Genomic DNA, 20751 nt, shown 5'->3' with positions numbered 1-20751 from the left:
GAATACAAAGGAGAAGATTACATTCTGAAGTGAAACAAGACAAAATACAGAAATAATGTTTCACCTGTTGGGTCGTACTTGTGTTGCCACAAAATTCACATGCACAGAAAATTAGTCTCTAGTAGCTAGTAATAAAGTGGTTCTTGACCCACCCAACTACCCTTAAAAATCACTGTGTTAAAGCTATTGAAGGTACCATAAATTGTGTTCAAAATGTCTGCACTCCTTCCTTCTCATACTAATTTTGTTTTTCCTTAAATAATTTGAGTCACTCAAATAGAACACTATCTCCTCCTCAATTTCATTGTATTAATTCAAAGTACAGTTTTCTATCTCTCCACAAATATTTACTGGGCCTCCACTATGTGCCAGTCACTTGCCAAGTACTTAAAATACAAAGAAAAAATGTGACATGGTTGTTGACTTCAAGAGTTTTGCAAGCCAGAAGCAGCAGAATTAGAGAAAGGTAAATAAAGCAGTACAATGTTTGCACACTAGACAAAGTGATCTGTATTTTGTGGTCAGAGGACTTGAGAAATCAGACAGCAGGGACGGGGCAGCATACACAGAGAAAGGTTAAGCAGATTGGGATAATTAATAAGGGTCTTACATGCTCCTTATAGTAACTTTATTCTAAATGCCTGTGGTTTTTCAACTCCAGTGAGTACAAGAAGACTCACTTGAGATGTCTGTTAAAAATAGATTCCTATGCCCCATCTAAGAAGACTATGATTCAGCAAATCTGAGGCAGGACTCCACATTTTCAAATTTTATAGATATCTCATTCAAAGTCAGTATTTTGAAACAAAGCTTTAGATAGGTATTTGTCTCAAGTTTCCCAAGTAGTCCTAGGAGTGAGGAGAATGTTGGGGAAATATTCACATTCATAGCCTCAAACTTCATTGCTCTGTAGGCGACACCATCATTAGCTGAGTGAGAAACCAGAGTGCACAGGGGCTAAAAGAGAACCATGGTGATGAAACTAGAGAAACTGACCAAGAACACACAAAAGAATTCCCAGTGCTGAGTCCAGCTAAGGCTGGGCAGCAGAAATCTGTAGTAGCATCAATCTGCACAGTTGTTTTTCCACTTGTAAAATTAAAACAATACCCACCTATTGAAGTTATTATGAAGATTAAATTACATGTGATAACAGATGTAAAAACATACATACAGGGATTATGGTATATTGGAATTCAAGATCTCAAAATTTTCAGATAATAAGGTATAGGAGATGGTGTTGGAAACAAATGTCTGTTCTTTTTATTTCAAGAATATATTAAGTCCTTCAGTCTACTTCAATCATGTTTGTGGGCTGACCTGGTATCATGAACCAATAATTATAATGCTGCTTCTTAGTGAAAAATGTCAAATAGAAAGAGCCAAAAATGCAAAATAAAATGAACTCTAACACCCAGATGGGCACTCTATATTAATACTGTACTTGGTACTCAAGGAGGTTACTGAAGAATTCAGTAATCTGTCCCAAGAATACCACCGGCCAGTCTCGAGGCTGATCCCCACTCACTGACTAAGCAAGAATGAAAGGAGTGAACGCCTTATAGTAGTGAGTCTATTTTCTCAACTTACTAAATCCTACCCATGCTAGATTTTGTTATGTTTCTTTCTGTACAGTATCTTCCCGGTCAAATCATCCCTCCCCATTTCCATAGGGCCAGAGAATATAGCTTTTAATTTGCTTACCAACAGCAAGCTACTAATATTCTGTTCCTCTTAGAAAAATATAGTATTTCTAGAACTTTAAAAAAAAAAAGTGTTACTTTAGTAAGGATTTCTGGCTGTGATAAAAACCCAAACTAAATGCTGCTAAGTCACGTCAGTTGTGTCCCACTCTGTGTGACCCCATAGACAGCAGCCCACCAGGCTCCCGTCCCTGGGATTCTCCAGGCAAGAACACTGGAGTGGGTTGCCATTTCCTTCTCCCGTGCATGAAAGTGAAAGTGAAGTTGCTCAGTCCTGTCCAACTCTTCCCAACCCCATGGACCAACTCTTCGCAACCCCATGGACTGCAGCCTACCAGGCTCCTCCGTCCATGGGATTTCCCAGGCAAGAGTACTGGAGTGGGTTGCCATTGCCTTCTCCGCCAAACTAAATAGGTCTGAGCTAAAAAGGATAGTTACTGACTCTCAAGTAGGGTTTTTAGAACTCCCTTCATGAACAATTGGATCCAAATGCAAAGATATATTTCTCTCCCCATCCATCGCTGTGTCTGTCTTGCACAGAAGCACACCACTTCACTTGCAGGCAGGATATCCCCTCATGGTAGCTCCTTCCTGCTCATAAGCTAGCAGCTTAGCTACCCCAGAGAAAAGATCTTTCCCAAGAATGCCACCGGCCAGTCTCAAGGCTGATCCCCATTCACTGTTACCAACAGCCAGGCATAAGTCACAGAAGTGAGTGAATCAGATTCATCCTCACTGAACTCAAAAATATTTGTTAGGAGAAGTGGCTCCCTAAAGGTAAGCCAAGGTAATGCTGCCAAAAAAGAAAGGAAAAGATTCTGAAAGGACAAAAACAAGATATGCAGTACAGAATACTTGATAAAACAAATACATCCTATTCACCAAAATAAGGGAGAAAAAACTTAGGGGAAAAACTAAAAATCTAATTTACACAATTACAATTATCTAAAAGCCTACAGGCTCTGACATCAGATACTCCCAGATTCAAATTACCAGTTCTATCACATTTATTTTTTAATCATTCTAATTCTTTGTTCTTCATGGTTAAAAAAAAAAAAAGCTATCACACTATTTGCAGGTTGACTGTACAGATTAAATGAAACATGTTAAGTATATACTGTGTGCTTGACGAATATCTACTGTCATGAACACTTACATGAAGAAGTCAAACTGACGTTTCCTAAGGTAGATTGCCAATGGACCCAATTATTCATCCCTTCATATGTCTAGGCCCTATGCTATGTAAGTTTATAATTCTCCCCTCCCATCTCCCTAGGCTCAATCACGTGATCTGTTTTAGTCCATTATTATACTAGCAGAAAGTACACAACCAGGGGCTTTTAAAATTGCTTCATTATCTCTGCCTGCTTTGTGTACTTCTGCCATGCCACAACAGATCCAAGTGGCCTGCTGAAGACTAATAAGAAAGGTGAACAGTCTAGTTACTGTTGTCATCCTAACTTACGTCAACCTACATCAGTCAGCTCATCCCCAGACATGAAGCAAATTCAGTGAAGCTACCTAGACAATCCAGAGTTGATTATACGAAAAAAGAAGCTAAAATATGTATTAAAAAAAAAGTTAATGAATCAGAGATAAGTAACTTACCTGGTGAAAAGTTAAAAGTAATGGCCACAAAGATGTTCACTGAACTGGGAAGAATAATATATGAACACAGGGAGAACTTCAACAAAGAGATGAAAAATATAAGCATAGCAAATAGAAGTCAAGGAGCTGAAAAACATAATAACGGAAGTGAAAAATATACTAGAAGAGTTCAAAAGCACACTAAGTGAAGCAGAATAAAAGATCAGTTAACTCAAAGATAAGATAGTGGAATTCACCCAATCAGAGCAACAAAAAGGGAAAAGAATGAAAAGAAGGGAAAAAAGCTTAAAGAATTTATGGGATAGCATTAAATGGACTAATATTCACATCATACAGACCCCAGAAAAAGAATAGAGATGGGTAAATGCCTTATCTGAAAAAATAAAGGCTGAAAACATCCTTAACAGGGAAGGAAACTAACATCCAGATCTAGAAAGTCCAGAGACTTCCAAGCAAGGGGTCCAAAAAGACCCACACCTAGAGGCATTACAACTAAAACACCAAGAGAGAGACTATTAAAAGCAGCAAGACAAAAACAACTTGTTACAAATAAGGAAACCTCAATAAGCCTATCAGCAGATGTTTCAGCAAAAACTTTGCAGGCCAGAAGGGAGTGGAACAATATATTCGAAGTGCTAAAAGGAAAAAATTTCCAATTAATAATAAACTCTACCCAGAAAAGTTATTATTCAGAGTGAAGGAGAGAGAAAGAATTTTCCAGACAAGCAAAAGTTAAATTCGTCATCACCACTAAACTGGCCCTACAAGAAACGTTAAAGGGACTTCTTTATGCTGAAAAGAAAGGCTGCTAATTAGTAATAAGAACACACATGAAAGAATAAACCTCACTGAAAAGGTAAATATACATTAGAAATAGTAGTGGATTAATTACTTACAAAGCTATCGAGAAGCCTGAAAAACAACAAAAAAAATAAACACCAAGATTACAATAATTGGCTATAAAAGCAGTTTCAAGAGGGAAGTTCATAGCAATAAATGCCAACACCAAAAAACAAAACTCTCACAACATCCAACTTGACACGCAAGGAACTAGAAAAAGAACAAAGCTCAAAGCAAGCAGAAGAGAGGAAATCGGAAAGATTACAGGAGAAGTAAGTGTATCAGCCTTCTAAAAAGCACAAAAGATCAACAAAACCAACAGGCGGATCCAAAGGTAATGTTTCAAAATTGACAAACCTCTAGCTAGACACACCAAAAGCAGATGAGAGGACTCAAATAAATAAAATCAGAAATCGAAGAGGAGACATTACAACTGATACTACAGAAATACAAAGGGTTCTAAGAGACGACTATGAACAAATATATACCAACAAATTGGACAACCTATAAAAGACAGATAAATCCCAAGAACAGTGTAACCTACCAACACCAAAACCGTGATGAAAAATAAAATCTGCACAGACTGGATACTACAAGGTAACTGAATCAGTAATTTAAAAAAATAATAAAAAAAAAAACTTTCAACAAACAGAAGTTTAGGACCAGACACCTTCACAAGTGAATTCTACCAAACATTCAAAGAATAAGTTACGATCCTTCTGAAATGTCAAAAACGGAAGAGGAGGGAACTCTGCTGAACTCATCTTGTAAAATTAGTATTCCGATACCAAAAGCAAACAAGAACTCCACAAGGAAAGAAATTATAGGCCAATATTTCTGATGAACAAAGATGTAAAAATCCTAAATGAAATGTCAGCATGAATTCAACAATACATTAAAATACAATATAGAAAAATACACACCATAATCAAGTAGAGTTTATTCCAGGGATGATGGTTCATCATCTACCAATCAGTTAATGCGATACACCAGTATTAACAAAATGAAGGATAAAAATCATATGATCATCTCAACTGTCCAACACCAGCTCTGGGGGTTGGTGTTGGACAGGGAAGCCCAGCGTGCTGCAGTCCATGGGGTCGCAAAGAGTTGGACACAACTGAGCAACTGAACTGACTGAACTGATCATCTCAACAAATGCAGAAAAAAATCATCTGACAAAAATCTAACATCCATTTATGATAAAAAGCAAAAAAAAAAAAAAAAAAACAAGTATAGTTGAAATGTACTTCAACATAAGAGACCATATACGACAAGCCCAAAGGTAACATCATACTCAACAAGGGAAAGGTGAAAGCTTCTAAGATCAGAAACAAGACAAAGATGCCCACTCTCATCACTTTTATTCAACACAGGATTTCCCTTCAGAAATTAGGCAAGAAAAAGTAATAAAAGGCATCCAAATGGCAAAGGAGGAAGTAAAACTGTCACCATTTGCAGATAACATGATACCGAAAACCCTAAAGACTATCAAAAGACTGTTAAAACAAATTCAGTAAAGTTACAGGATACAAAATCAATACACAAAAATCTGCTGTTTCTATACATTAATGATAAATTCTATGGAAAAGAAATTACCAATATACAGATTCAATGCAATCCCTTTAAAAAGTTCCAATAGTATTTTTCATAGGCATAAAACAAACAATCCTAAATTTGAATCAAAAAAGACCCTGAAGAGCCAAAGCAATCTTGAGGAAGAACAAAGCTGGAGGCATCACATTTCCTGATTTCTAGTTATAGTACAAAGCTAGAGCAATTAAAACAGTAGGGTATTAGCATAAAAGTAGAAACATATATCAACAGATGGGAGAAAATATTTGCAAATGATATATCTGATAAGAGCTAATATGCAAAATTTATAAGGAACTCATAAACAACTCAAAAGCAAAAAAACCCAACGACAAAATCCCCACAATTTGATTAAAGAATGGGCAGAAGATATGATTAGACATCTTTCCAAACGAGACATTACAGATGGCCAGCTGGACATCAAAAGATGTTCTATACCATTAAGCATCAGGGAAATGCAAATCAAAATCACAATAAGATAGCACCCCACATCTGTTAGAAGGTCTATTAGCCTTTCTGTACCACTGGTAAGAAAGTAAACTGGTACAGCCACTGTAGAAAACAGTATGAAGCTTCCTCAAAAAATTTAAAAAGAGAATTACCATATGATCCAGCAATTCCACTTCTGGGTATTTTCCAAAGAAAATAAAAATGCTAATTCAAAAAGATGTATGTCAGAAATTCCCTGGCAGTCCAATGAGTAGGACTCTGTGCATTCACTGCTGAGGACCCAGGTTCAATCCCTGGTCAGGAAACTAAGATCCCACAGCCACACAAAAAGGCAAAAAAATTATGCCCATGAGCTGCCAACTATTGAACCCTCGAGGCACAACTACTGAAGCCTGCATGCCCTAGAGCCTGTGCTCCACAGTAAGGGAAGCCACTGCAATGAGAAGCCCATGCCCCTCAACTAGAGAGTAGACCCTGCTCTCCACAGCTAGAAAAAGCCCATGTACAACGAAGACTTGGTGCAACCAAAAATCAATTACAATAATAAAAAAAAAAAGAATGGAATCTTGCCATTTGTGAAAACATGGATGGACTCATGGCATCATGCTACATGAAATAAGTCAGAGAAAAAAATACCCTATAAGCTCTGTTAGATTTGAAATAATTAAACAAACAAGCAAACAGACAACTAACCAAGCTCACAGAGAGAAAAGATTGGTGATTGTGAAGAGTGGGGATGGAGTAGAGGGTAGGGTAGTGGGTGGGAGAAACGGGCAAAGTCTTAAAAAAATAAACAGAACAAAAGAAAATTCATTTACATTATTTTATATGAAATGCAGATTATAGCTATTATTAGCTAAATGAAGCCAAGTTTCTCTCCCCTTGTGTTTAGCTAATATTCTTAGTGAGAAAAGTTAGCAATATTATTTTGCATGAGTTTTAGGAGCTATTGCCCATTCCTTACACATCTTGCTTTGTCCTTAAAGATAAACAGTACAAAGACAAACATCTTTGAGTACATTATTTACCATTTTATAAGACAAACAGCTTTGAGTACATAATTTAGCTTAGCTCTCTTACCCTGCTATACACAATATGAATATTCTATTTCCTAATGGATTTCATGTCAACTGTCTCCAAACTATTCAACAGTAAAAATCAACACAGTAATTTTTCTTAAAATACTATAATTAGGCTCTCCAAGACCTTCTCATTTTACAAATAAGGAAACCAAGATACAGAAAGATTAAGTGATGTATTTGCTTAAAAATCATACAGTCGTAGTCATACTTATGCCAGAACCCAGTGCTCCTGCCATAAGGTTTTACCCACTCCATTCCACCGTCCAAGATGCAACTACTGTTTAACCTAATACAATATTTTATGTTTTTTTAACTTAGGGGAAAAACATGTAGAAGCTCTCTTAGTTGGCAAAAACCAAAAATTGAGACTGTTTTTGCTATTCTATCCTGTAGGATATACCAACAGATGTAATAATGTTAATGACACACGTTACTACCATTACAAAGAAATTGTAAATATGCAAACGTTTTGGAGAGACCAAACACAGTGCAACTTAAAATCCAGAGAGATCACTGCTCTCTATTACAAAAAAATATTTAAAAGAAATTAAACTGTATTATTTTCAGAATATATCCAAAGAGCAAATTTTATGGATCAGAAAGTTTATTTTAAGGCCATCTATTATTTATTAAGCAAAGACAAAGCTCTTTGCCACCTCCTCAATCGTCACAACCTTCCTACACAGTATTTACTACAGGAATAAACTGAAATTTCTCTCATCTTGTAGCTGGTAAAGTGTGAAGATAAATTTGTACCCAAGTCTGCCTGACTCTGACTCAAAGCCATGTTTTAGTATTGCTTTAATATATGTTTCCAAAATGGGCCTGTTATTTTTATTATATCCAAGTATTTTCAAAATGGGCCTGTGAATGTGGTTAACAGTTGGAAAACTGAGAGGAATTAAACTTCTGAATGCAAAGCACATTTAATTATCTCTTCCATTTATCAAAATACAATCTTTAAGGGGTTAGCTAGATATGGGTAATATTTGAAATGCATTTAAATTCATGCCAAAAATTATTTTTTAACATCATGTAACTTATCTATTAAAAAGTTCAAATAGTCTTCATATAACCTGGTATAAAAAAATAGTCCATCAATAGATAAATGGATAAAGAAGAAGTAGTATACATCTGCAAAAGAATATTACTCAGCCATAAAAAAGAATGAAATGTTGTCATTTGCAGTAACATGGATGGACTTGGAGTGCAAGTGAAATAAGTCAGACAGAGAAATACAAATATCATATGATACAACTTATATGTGGAATCTAAAAATACAGCAAACTAGTAAATAAAACAAGGAAGAAGCAGATTCACAGATAAAGAGGACAAACTAGCAGTTATCAGTGGAGAGCAAAGAGACAATATAGCACTAGGGGAATTTAAAAAAGCTACTATGGGATTATATGGAATTATGTACATGAAACTTTTGAAAATTGTAAAGCACTAAAGAATTTAAAGAATCATTCAACTTAAAACAAACTAAAAAATTACCTTCAGAAACAGGGAAGAACTGATTGCTTAACTTCAAGAAAGGCTGCACCTCTTTTTTAAAAATTCCTAAATAGATAAAACCCAGAGAAGACACACAACTATTTCCCTGCAGTACCTCTAAATAAAATTGTTTTATGAACTTAATTAACAATGATGCAAATAGAACCAAAAATATTCACTGAAAAATAAAAAAGCTTAATGAATATATTTTATCACTAATCTCTGTCTAGTTAATTTCATTCCCTTAACTATGACCAACATTTTTCTACTTCTAAAGATCTTTAATCTCCATCGGCTTCTGAAGATGTCTGTTTCCTGAGACTAAAATACACACACACATTTATTTTTTAAATTAGTTCAGTTTACTTCTCATTTGATGTATTCCAAACATAAATCGATTTATGTTATGTGCACAAAAAGAAAAAAATGTGTATAAGAAAATGAAGATATATAGAGTAGGGAAGAATAATGAATGAAAAGCTACATCATACAAAAGCAAGTTACTCACTCCTAAAAGAACATTCTTGGCAGAATCCTAGGCTGTATTATTGTACCAAACACTTGAAATTCCTGAGTATTCTGTCATCTGAGAGCAAGTATCCTTTTAACATCAAGTTTTATAGTGTGCGGCTTATATCATAATACAATTATATATAACAGCAACAATATCATTACTATCACTGCTTATACTTCTCAAGTCACAGAAACTAGACATTAGTGGCAGCATGATTTAACAGATCCTTCTGTTTCTTCATATAGCCTTTACTTTTTACCTTTTCTGCTTCTAACTGGATATATACTAATATTCTTCAAATCAGCTGATTTTCTCTGCATAAAAAATATCTCAGTTCATTTCAGTCCCTCAGTCGTGTCCGATTCTTTGTCACCCCATGGACTGCAGCACACCAGGCTTCCCTGTCCATCACCAGCTCCCAAAGCCTACTCAAACTCATGTCCATCGAGTTGGTGATGCCATCCAACCATCTAATCTGTTGTCCCCTTCTCCTCCCGCCTTCAATCTTTCCCAGCATCAGGGTCTTTTCCAATCAATACTGGAAGAGTCAGTTCTTTGCATCAGGTGGCCAAAGTATTGGAATTTCAGCCTCAGCATTAGTCCTTCCAATGAATATTCAGGATTGATTTCCTTTAGGATGGACTGGTCAGAACTCCATGCAGTCCAAGGGACTCTCAAGAGTCTTCTCCAACACCACAGTTCAAAAGCATCAATTTTTTGGTGCTCAGCTTTCTTTAGAGTCCAACTCTCACATCCATACATGACTACTGGAAAAATCACAGCTTTCACTAGACGGACCTTTGCTGGCAATGTCTCTGCTTTTTAATATGCTGTATAGATTGGTCATAGCTTTTCTTCCAAGAAGCAAGAGCCTTTTAATTTCATGGCTGCAGTCACCATCTGCAGTGATTTTGGAACCCCAAAAAATAGTCTCTCACTGTTTCCACTGTTTCCCCATCTATTTGCCATGAAGTGATGGGACCAGATGCCATGATCCTAGTTTTCTGAATGTTGAGTTTTAAGCCACCTTTTTCACTCTCCTCTTTCACTTTCATCAAGAGGCTCTTTAGTTCTTCACTTTCTGCCATAAGGGTGGTATCATCTGCATATCTGAGGTTACTGATATTTCCCCTGGCAACCTTGATTCCAGCTTATGCTTCATCCAGCCTGGCATTTTGCATGATGTACTCTGCATACAGGTTAAATAAGCAGGGTGACAATATACAGCCTTGACGTATTCCTTTCCCGATTTGGAACAAGTCTGCTGTTCCATATCCAGTTCTAACTGTTGCTTCTTGACCTGCATACAGGTTTCTCATATCTAAAGAATATCTCACAAAATGTTAGATATTACTTGCATGCATGCATGCTCAGCCACCACAGTCATGTTCAACTCTTTGCAGTGCTATGAACTGTAGCCCACCAGGACCCTCTGTCCATGGGATTCTCCAGGCAAGAATACTGGAGTAGGTTGCCATGCCCTCCTCCAGGGGATCTTCCTGATCCAGGGATCGAACCCATATCTCCTGCCTCTCCTACATTGCAGGCAGATTCTGTGACATTTCCATATAGTTTTAAGAAATAAGTCCTATCAAGTAGTTTCATAAATATATAAATATTTATTAATCAATTAGCAAAAACGAACCTCTCACTTTTTCCTAAATGAAGTTTAAGTCCTCAGGAAAAGGAAAAAAAAATAGCAAAAATTGTCTGGGTCATGAACATCTCTGGTTCCTTGTCTTTGCCACAATATCAGCTTACTTTTTATCATTGTTATTATATCAGAATTCTCCATTAATTTACATTCTCTTGCTTTTAAAAAAAATCAAAATCTATGGATAATTCAATCTTCTTAATAGTTTAACAATCTTGTTCAAGTTGGACTGTCATTTATGTGGGCTAAGTATTTTTAGAAAAATTAAATCCCACACAGATTTACAGCTACTGATAATTCCTACTTATTCTCACTTAATGTGGAAAATTCTAGTTGCTCTTATCTTTATTTATGAATTCACCCTTGTCTATCACCAATAAAATATAACAATCTTTGATTTGTATATGTTATATAAAAATTAAACGGAAGTTCTTCGTCTAAGGAGAAAGGGGTCAAAGGGAACTGTTATCTTTTAGATAAGAATGTATGTACACTGGTAGCCATAAGCCATGGGTCTTAAAACGGCTATCAAGAGGCTATATGGATCTGACTCTCTATATATATCTATTTTAACATGCCAAAATCTATTTCAGTAAATACTGCACAGTAAAAAGGTATCCATAAAAAATATACGTATGTACACATAAATATTGATTGTACAAGTCTGACATGGAACACAGCCCCACCACTTTAATCATACCTGCTTTTCTTTTGAAAAAGGTATACAGCAAAATTTCAGTACCTCTAAAAAAATTTTTAGAAAACTAATCCATATTATCTCATTGTTTTTACCTGATGTATTCTCTTTCCAGAATAAAAACACAATCTAGATAGGGTATCTAACATATTAGGTATTATAGAAATATCGCTAAAGATAAACGTAAGGTTTCCAATAGGTAAACGATAAGGAAAATTTTAACACACTGATCACTGAACACAGGGCATTATTAACTAAACCATTTTTAAAGATATATTAATTACATTAAACACTCATGGAAAAATAACCAGGTTAAAGGTTTTTTCAATAACTACTCCCAAAGATTTATTGACTTCTTAGCCCACCCTATTCAAAGTTATCATTTTATTGTGATCAAATAAGTTAAATCAATGCCCATTTATACAAGATAAACTTTGTCAGCTTCCTTACTAGCTGAATGAAAATTCACTTAACACATATGATGAGATTAGTAAATATTTATATCATTAATCATGCAATTAAAAAGCTGCATTTCAACATGGGCACATATTCACAAACATTTAAGTTCTTCTTGCTTTTTATTCTTAGTGAAGGCAAGGAGCTTTCCATTTTATTTTGATGGGAATTTCTCTCATTTACCTTTGTCATATAGTCTAAGGTGATGCTTGAATTACTAAAATAGTGTACATTTAAAAACCTGTCAAATTGCTCCTTCCCCATCTCAGCAATTATCTACTACTCAGGAACTTCCCCTTCTATCACACATTCTGAAACACTTACTGCCAAGTACCAAGTCTAAGCCACAGTCAAAAAGTTAGAACTGAAGAGCATCTGACTAAAATCTAAGAATCCTGAATCTTGCCCTCAATCATCTTTACCCTGTTCACCACTCTGTCCCTATCTGAGGTCTGTGGGAAGGATATGAACAGAAGATAAGGCCACGTACCAATACCCTGTTAATATACACACCCTGCTCATGTAAGGTTTTTGTTACAAACTTCAAATTGCCCTGTGAACTAAGCTGGTCCATATGAAAGGCTCACCGAGCTTAAGACTGGGGGTCACCTGGATATCCTTTGTTGTCTTTCCTCTTCCAAGCCTACATGAATTACGTTGTAACATGAAATAACATTTTTTACAGTAAATTCACATTTTCAGATGTGGGGTTTTCTTTTATCAAGCAAGACACAACCTGTGGACCCTTTTAAAATTAGTTGTTCTTACCCTTTATATGGGGAGTTTAGGAGAGGGAAAACATGACTGTACCCTCTGGAAATCTCTAAAAAGTCAACTAATAAAAGTATATAACAATCATTTATTAATAATGATAAACTAATCATAAAACCAAACAATAGTCAACAGATTATCTTAATATTGAGACTGAAAATGCTCATCATACAGCAGTCTTTCCAATAATAATTCTCATGGGAAATAATATTGGTGTTCACATCTTCTAACCCAAAAAGTCAGTCATGATGTGTATCACCATTAACAGAGGTATACAACTACTATATAATTTCATACAGTAATTGCAGCAAATTAAGTTAAAAAATGTGCCTGTGAAAAAGTTCAGTTCTGTGTTCTACTTTTACCTGGGAAGTTAGGTAACTATTTCAAAAATTAAAATATCATAAAATTATTTCTGTGGATAAGAGGGAAGCATTTACGCTAAGAGAAATCTCCCTTATTACTTGAAAGTTATTACTCAGTGTTTCCCAACTGACCAAGTTTTTTAATGCCCATCTTTAGCACTTTAAGTTTCTAAATTAAGACAATAATATAAAGTAGAAGTTTTCTAAAAATATATATATAAAATGTGCGAGGCAGATATAAGACAGTAACACAATGAACACTAGACATAGAACAGAGTCAGACAAAACGTCAATATAAAGAAAAGATATCCTTCTCCACCCAAAGCTTGGTTATGTACTATCCAAAACTCAGGCACACAACAGATTCAAATAACATGGTTTACCACATTATCTGAGCTTGAAATATGAACCCTCACTAAAAAAGGCAAAAGCATAGATGATCTGGATAGCAAAGTATATCTGCATTATACAAAACATCAAAGACCAATTTTAATAGTTCCTAGAAGAGGATGTTTAAGGAAGCCTTTCCTGAGAAACTCTGGTTCGTTCTGATCATTGCTACTATATCCATTATCTGCTTCACAAGGTATTCTGCAGATTATCTTCTAATTATCAAATTGAGGGTACAACGAGAAAAAAAAAGTTTGTAAATCATATACTGATATGGGTCTCGTATTCAGCATATACCCTTACAACTCAACAATATAAAGACAAATAACTCAACTTAGTGGCTCAGTGGTAAAAAGAATCTGCCTGCCAATGCAGGAGACTCATGTTTGATTCCTGGGCAGGGAAGATCCCCTGGAGCAGAAACTGGCAACCCACTCCAGTATTCTTGCCTGGAGAGCAGCATGGCCCGGCATGGACATTCAGGTTACTTCCAATTTGGGGCTTGTTATTAGTTTGCTAGGTTTGCCATAACAAAATACCACAAGACTAGGTGGCTTAAACAACAGAAACGTATTATCTTATAGTTGTGGAGGTTTGCCCACAAAGATTATTATGTTGCATTTTCATTTTGATTAAGTTCAAAGTGTTTTCTAAATTCTCTTTCAATTTCTTTGACCATGGGTTATTTAGAAGCATGTTATCTGGTTTTCAAAAATTAGCTTTTCTATAGACCCGACTGAAGCGACTCAGCAGCAGCAGCATAGACCTTTCTGTTGTTGATTTCCAACTTAATTCTATAGTAGTCAGAGAACATGCTGTATGATTTCAGCCCTTTAAATTTATTGAGACTTGTTTTATCCCCCAGAATATGATTAGTCTCAGTAAATGTGTGCTCCTGAGAAGGTGGTATATTCTGAAGTTGGGATGGATGGAGTCAGTTTCATAGTGTTGAGGAAGTCTGCTAAATTTTTGCTTATTTTCTGTTTACTTAATTTTATGAAATTAGATAGTAGCAAGCTTCCCTGGTGGCTAAGATGGTAAAGAATCTGCCTGCAATGCAAGAGACCTGGGTTTGATCCCTGAACTGGGAAGATCCCAAAGAGAGGGGAATAGCAAGCCACTTCAGTATTCTTGCCTGGAAAACTGCACAGACAGGGGAGCCTGGCGGGCTACAGTCCATGTGATAGCAAAGAGCCAGACACAACTGAGCCACTAAACAAGGATCTGAACAGACATTTCTCCAAAGAAAATATACAAATGGCTAACAAGCACATGAAAAGACATTCAACATCAACTGTCATGAGGGAAACGCAAATCAAAACCACAGATACCACCGCATACCTACCCACTAGGATGACTATAACCAAAAAGACAGTAACAAATGTTGGCAAGATCATGGAGAAACTGAAATCATCCTACATTCCTGATGGGAATGTAAAATACTTCAATTGCTTAAGAGAACAGTTTGGTACTTCCTCAAAGTTACAACAGCTAACGTTTATGACCCAGCAAGTTCACTCTGAAGTACATACGGAAAAGAAGTGAAAACAAATGTCCACACAAATAATGCTGCTAACGTTCACAGCAGCTTATTCATAAGAGGCAAAAAGTAGAAACAACTGTCTCACAACTGATGGATATACAAAATATAGTATGGTCATACAATGCAATAATATTTAACTGTAGAAAGCAATGAAGTGCTGACGTATGCTACTACATGGATGCATTCTGAAAACAAGAAGCCAGGCACAAAAAGGTCACGTTATAATACCACATTTATATCAATTGTCTAGAATAGGCAAATAGATTGCCAAGGACTGTATCACAGTAGAAATGTGAAATGACTTCTAACCAGTATAGACTTTCAGTTTCTTTTTTTGGATATGAAAGTATTAAGACAATTAGATAGTGATATGTGCACAACCTTCTCAAAAAACTAAAAACCACTGACCTGTATACATTAAGAGTGAATTTTTACAGTACATAAGTTATATCTCAATTTTAAAAACAAAAAAATTAAATTCGGGGTATGGACCACTGGACTTGGGATACTTCCTGCAAACAAGAGTCAATAAAGTTAACGAACGGTTCACACTGGGATTATACCAAAAACAATGTGCAAGTGTAAGAAACATGAAAACGATTTTTTAAAGTATTTGCAAATGAAGTAAAGATTTACTTGGAGGGTAGTGACTAACAAGTCTTTAACTTGAAATTACAAAAAGTAACAGCTATGTTTATTCACATCTACCCAATACCCAGATTCCATTCAGCAGAAGGGTGGACACAAAGGAAGTAAGAATCAAAAGAGAAGTTCAGAAGCACACCAAAGCCTCTCTGCTGAGCTTTCTGAGCCAGTCTGCAAAGCAGAGGAAAAAAACAATCTCATTATTTTATATATACCTTTATTTGCTACAGAAAATATTCTTTTACTGTTTCCAAATACCAAATACAACCTCTAAAGGATGAAAATTTGCCAATACTAAGTGTACTTTAAGAATGAATGCACCACTGATTTTAGGGAAAGCCAAAAATGAGTTTTGTGCAAAGTACAGCTTCCAAATGAGTGAGTTTACTTAGAAGGGACACTGCTGTGAATGACAATATTGTCTCTGCCAAGCTGAGTTAAAAAACAACGAATATTATTGTACAGTTTTACAATGGAATCCTTAAATAAAGCAAACAATCCTCCCCTGAGCTAAGGAGAGAGGTGTGTTGCACACTCCAACTAGCCTAACAAAGAGACCACTTTTTAACCTGTACTAGAAAATCCAACAATTTATATCTGCAAACCTGTAACCTATACACCCCCTACATGAAACACAGACTGAAGTTTAAACAGATAACTCATTCTAGTCCTTTTATATTTCTGCTTGTTTCACATGACAGGAACGCCTTTTTCCACTTTCATCAAAATGAAGCAAAAATCCACCACCTTCTTCATGAAGCCTTCCTTCATCATCTCAAGCGATTTTTTTCACTTCTAAATGCCCCCAGAACTTGCTTGCATCTATCCTATGGCACATTTTGCCTTACACTGAATATACTATATTTTAAATAGTTCTTCAAGGTTAAGGCAACTTCCCCAATATCTTTGTTTCCTCACAGTGCCTGATATATAAGACATATGCTTAATAAATATTTTAATAAAGTTTGTACTCAACTAACTGCCTTCTGCTCCTAAAAACAGCACTAGTACAAGTAGCTAAACAATTAGGCAAGTACTCAGAAGTGGCAAGTCCCCACAGACATTAAATACCTAATTTTCACTCTGGAAGAGATTCCATAAGGCTAAAAAAATGGCATTATTCAGATGCTTCCTATAACTGCTCCAGCTATAAGCACATTTGAGGCAATCGGAGCAATAACTCTCTGTTAGAGACTCATCCAGCTATCCTTTTTCCAGCAAGCTAGAGCTAAGCTGAAATCATCACAACTTCCCCTAGATTGGGAAGAGTTTTTTGCGAATATAGCAAGGATGAGGAACAGCCAAGCAATAAGTTACATCATATCACGCAGCAGAGAGAACCTTGATCTTCCCAGAATGGAAGCTCATTCTAGTCCCTGAGGACTCAATAATCAACTGGCTACCAAATATCCATCTTGATCATCATCACTGTCTGAACCTGCTAACTCCAATTCAACTAAAACTTAATAATGGAAACACCAACACCTTCACTTCCACCTCCACAGTCATGACCCTCACCTCTTTCCAAAAAAAACAAAAGGGGGGGGAGTATTAAATTTTGGAAATGAGTGAGAATTCACTTGTAATCCAAAGACTGCTATAAATTAAATATCATTTAGAAAGCAATGACCCTAAAGTATTAAGATAACCAGTCAAGAGAATCAAATAGAGGATTAACTGTTCAGAACCAATCCCATTAAAATAAAAGAGGAATTATTACATTTGCTGGGGACAGAGTTGCCTTTGGGATTGTATATAAATAAGGATCATTGCCACCTCTCTTGCATGTAGAAAGTTAACACTACAATTTACATAGAACTGTCTTCTTAAAGAACAAAATTACATACAATAAAAAATATGAGACCCAACTGATTTTAATTGGGATACTATCAACTATGTATTACTCCTCAGATTAAAATACTGATCTGCACTCTGAACTCTATAATCTCCTGAACTTTACTACCTCGAAAGTGGAGATTTAGAGTTAAAAAAATGCTTTTAAGGAAAACTGATAACCAGATTAAAATCCTCCCTCAAAAAATGAATCTAAAATTTTATATTCAACTCAGGTATTTATAGAAGGATTTTATTAGAGAGAAGAATAAAAACACTTTGTCAAGCAGCAGTAACTCACCACTAAGACTAAGCAATGACTGATTTAAAAAAGGGGGGAGCCGAAGCAAGAGGGAAGAACTCTAAGCAAACAATAAGATAAACAACCATCTAAACCAAAGCAACAGTAATTTAAGAAAAATATACAGTTATAATTATCAATTTCATAATCTTTTAAAAACTAAAAAGTCCCTCTGAAAAAAAATCATTAAAAAAGTGAAAGACATGAAAGAACTAAAAATTCTTCAAAATAACATCAGGATTCTGTATTAACTCACAATTCTGAAAACTCATTAATTTCATGTTTCTCAAAACCTCTACATGCCTTATAAGGTCTCTCATATGACAGTTACAAATGATACATAATTTTCAAAGTGCTAAAGCTGATGTTACATTTTAGGAAATGTAAGATAGACTTCAAAGAATAAAACAAGCAGAGACAGAGCAGAGTAAATGATAACTGACAACCAAAAGGCTGATTCCTGAAGGACAGAGCTTGGATTAGTAGTAGGGAAATTTTAAAATATAGCCACAACACAAATTACGCCAAAAAATGGATTTATACCTTTACTACTCACACAAGCATATGTTTTAAAATGTCACTTTTAACCTGTGGACAACCAAAGTGATAAACCAGATACCTTAGAGCATTGTTGCCTATATTAATTTTGATTACAGTCTAAATCCTAAACAAAATTCACATACATTTTCATAATGAAACGCCGTAAAAATGGAAAGGTTTATATTCTCTAACTAAAAGTTACCTTATTTTTCACTTGTTTAAAGTTTCAGTTTTGTTTTTCAATCTATTACAGAAAATATCCCTTGCGGGACGTTGTAAAGGGCATACCCTCCTGTCAAGCCAGAAAGCTCAAACACAAAGACACTGAGCTAACCAAGTGCTGTAATTCTTCCAAACTGAGCTTCTCCACACCCCCCTCTACCCTTCCCCCCAACAGATATGTCTATTAAATCAGTGTCTGTTCTCCCCCTCGCACAACAAAGAGAACTTCTCACCGCATGAAATTGCCGCTGAATGGACACCAGAAAGCAGGATTTGCATAATTCCTTCCAACGAAACCCTGTCGGGAAGGAGGGGATAAGGGGCCCAAGCGAACGGATAGAATCTCCCATATTCTGTTGGGAAGACCAAGATTATTCCCCATGGGGTGGGGAGGGGTGGGGGGTTCGAATTCTGGGTCTCCCCGAGGACTGGGCGTGGGGGACGGAGAACGACGAAACAGCATTTCCCCCACACATCAGCAGCACCGAAGCAAAGATGGGGAAATAACAATGCTGGGGGACAGGAGAGTCAGACACTGGACGCACTGGGGCTAGGGGGCGGCGGGCGGAGCGGAGACACCACACGGGCCACTTACTTTTTGGAGGGGGGTTAAATATATGAGTTAAGCCCTTATGGTCCCGCCGGCCGCCGCACAGAGGGAAACGGGACCTTGGGAGAGAAAAACAGACAAAACACACAGTGTGAGAGGCGCTGCTCCGCCGCCCGGCCCCTCCCGGGGCGACCCCGTCCACGCTCCCTCTGCCCGCGGGGAAAAAGCCACCCGAGGCGGCCCGAGGTCCGGGAGGCGGGCGGCGGACAAGGCGCTCGGCCAAGCGGCGGCTGCGGAAAATCTCCCAGGAGCGGACAAGACCACTGCTCGGGCTTCCCGGTCGCACCCGGTTCCATCCCCCTTCCACCCGCAGCGCACACACCAAACAGAAATACACACACACACCGACCCGAGCGTCGAGGATTAACTCCCCGGCCGCTGCCGCCGCCGCCGCCCGCAGAGGAAGTGCAGCCGCTGCCCCCCGCGGCCATGACACCCCACTTGGCTCGGTCAGGCGGACCCGGGGCCTGTGACAGCTCCGGTTCCCTCCGCCCCCATCTCCACCTCACGCTTCGCACACGCCCGAGCGCCGGGCGCCCGCCTGCCCGCCGCCCGTGCACGCGGGGACAGGGGCGCGCGCCGCGGCCGCGCGTGGGGGAGGGGCCGCGTGGGACGCGGAAGGCGCTGGCCAGAGCGGAGCAGGGGGCCGAGCCGCGGCCCAGCACGCCCCTGGCTCCCGCGGCCGGCTTTGCGGGACCAGCAGCTGCGCCGCTCCAGCTCCAGTGGCAGCGGCGCGGGGCGAGTCTCCACAATAAGCCGGCGGCGCCGAGCCGCCGGGCAGGGATGGAGGGAGGGAGGGAGGGAGGGAAAGAGAGGATAGGAGGGGCACGCGCTCCCGCCCGAGAGCCCGCCCCGGGAAGGGCGCGCGAAGGGGAGGGGCCGGAGCGCGCGCTCGGGCCCGAGCCGGGAGAGCCCGCCCGGAGGTCGCGCGCGCCCGCACTCCGGGGGGTGGGGGAGGGGGACGCCAAGCCAAAGAGGGCGGGCGGGCCGGAGCAGCAATTGCTCTGTCCCGGCTCCCTCCCTCCCTCCCTCCTCGGGGGCGGCCGGCAGTGGGGCGGCCCAAGGGCCGAAGGCTGCCGGGAGAGGGTCTCACCTACACAGTGAATGAGCTTGTGGCGCCACGAGTCCAGTTCTTGCCGAAAGCCGCGTCTCTCAACGGAGCATTGCTGCCGCCTACACACCCTCGCCATCTTCTGCCGCCCGCCCGGCCCTGCCTCCGCCGCGGCCCCGCGCACGCCCAGCCGCGTCGCCCGGGGCCGCGCACGCACCCGCGGCCCGGGCGTCGCGCCTCCCGCCGGGGGCGGCGCGGGGGCAGGGCCGGCCTCACCTCGCGGTGGCCCCGACTTGGACCCGGGGGCGGCTTGGGCGCGCGCGCCCTTCCCGCACACAGCGCCGCGCGGCCGTGTCTGCGGTGTTTGCTTCTCGGCCGTCTCCAGC

At 38.8% G+C, this 20751-nt stretch overlaps 1 protein-coding gene across 4 annotated transcripts in view; it reads right to left on the bottom strand.

Moving 5' to 3' along the window:
- LCOR (ligand dependent nuclear receptor corepressor) overlaps positions 1-20543 on the bottom strand; it is a 130274-nt gene extending 109731 nt beyond the window's left edge. For 2 of the 4 annotated variants that reach the window (XM_040254646.1, XM_040254648.1), the window contains exons 1-2: positions 20412-20529; positions 19300-19373 (exon numbers count right to left, since the gene is read on the bottom strand). The gene's annotated coding sequence lies outside the window, so the exon portion shown is untranslated. Of the gene's footprint in view, positions 1-19299; positions 19374-20407 lie in introns of all 4 variants that reach the window. The other 2 variants (XM_040254647.1, XM_040254645.1) reach the window with 2 other exon arrangements.
- Between the last annotated feature and the right edge of the window lie 208 nt (positions 20544-20751).

The sequence above is a fragment of the Oryx dammah genome, unplaced genomic scaffold, assembly GCF_014754425.2.
Source record: "Oryx dammah isolate SB20612 unplaced genomic scaffold, SCBI_Odam_1.1 HiC_scaffold_14, whole genome shotgun sequence".
Taxonomy (NCBI): Eukaryota; Metazoa; Chordata; class Mammalia; order Artiodactyla; family Bovidae; genus Oryx; species Oryx dammah.
This window is presented reverse-complemented; position numbering and strand designations above follow the sequence as displayed.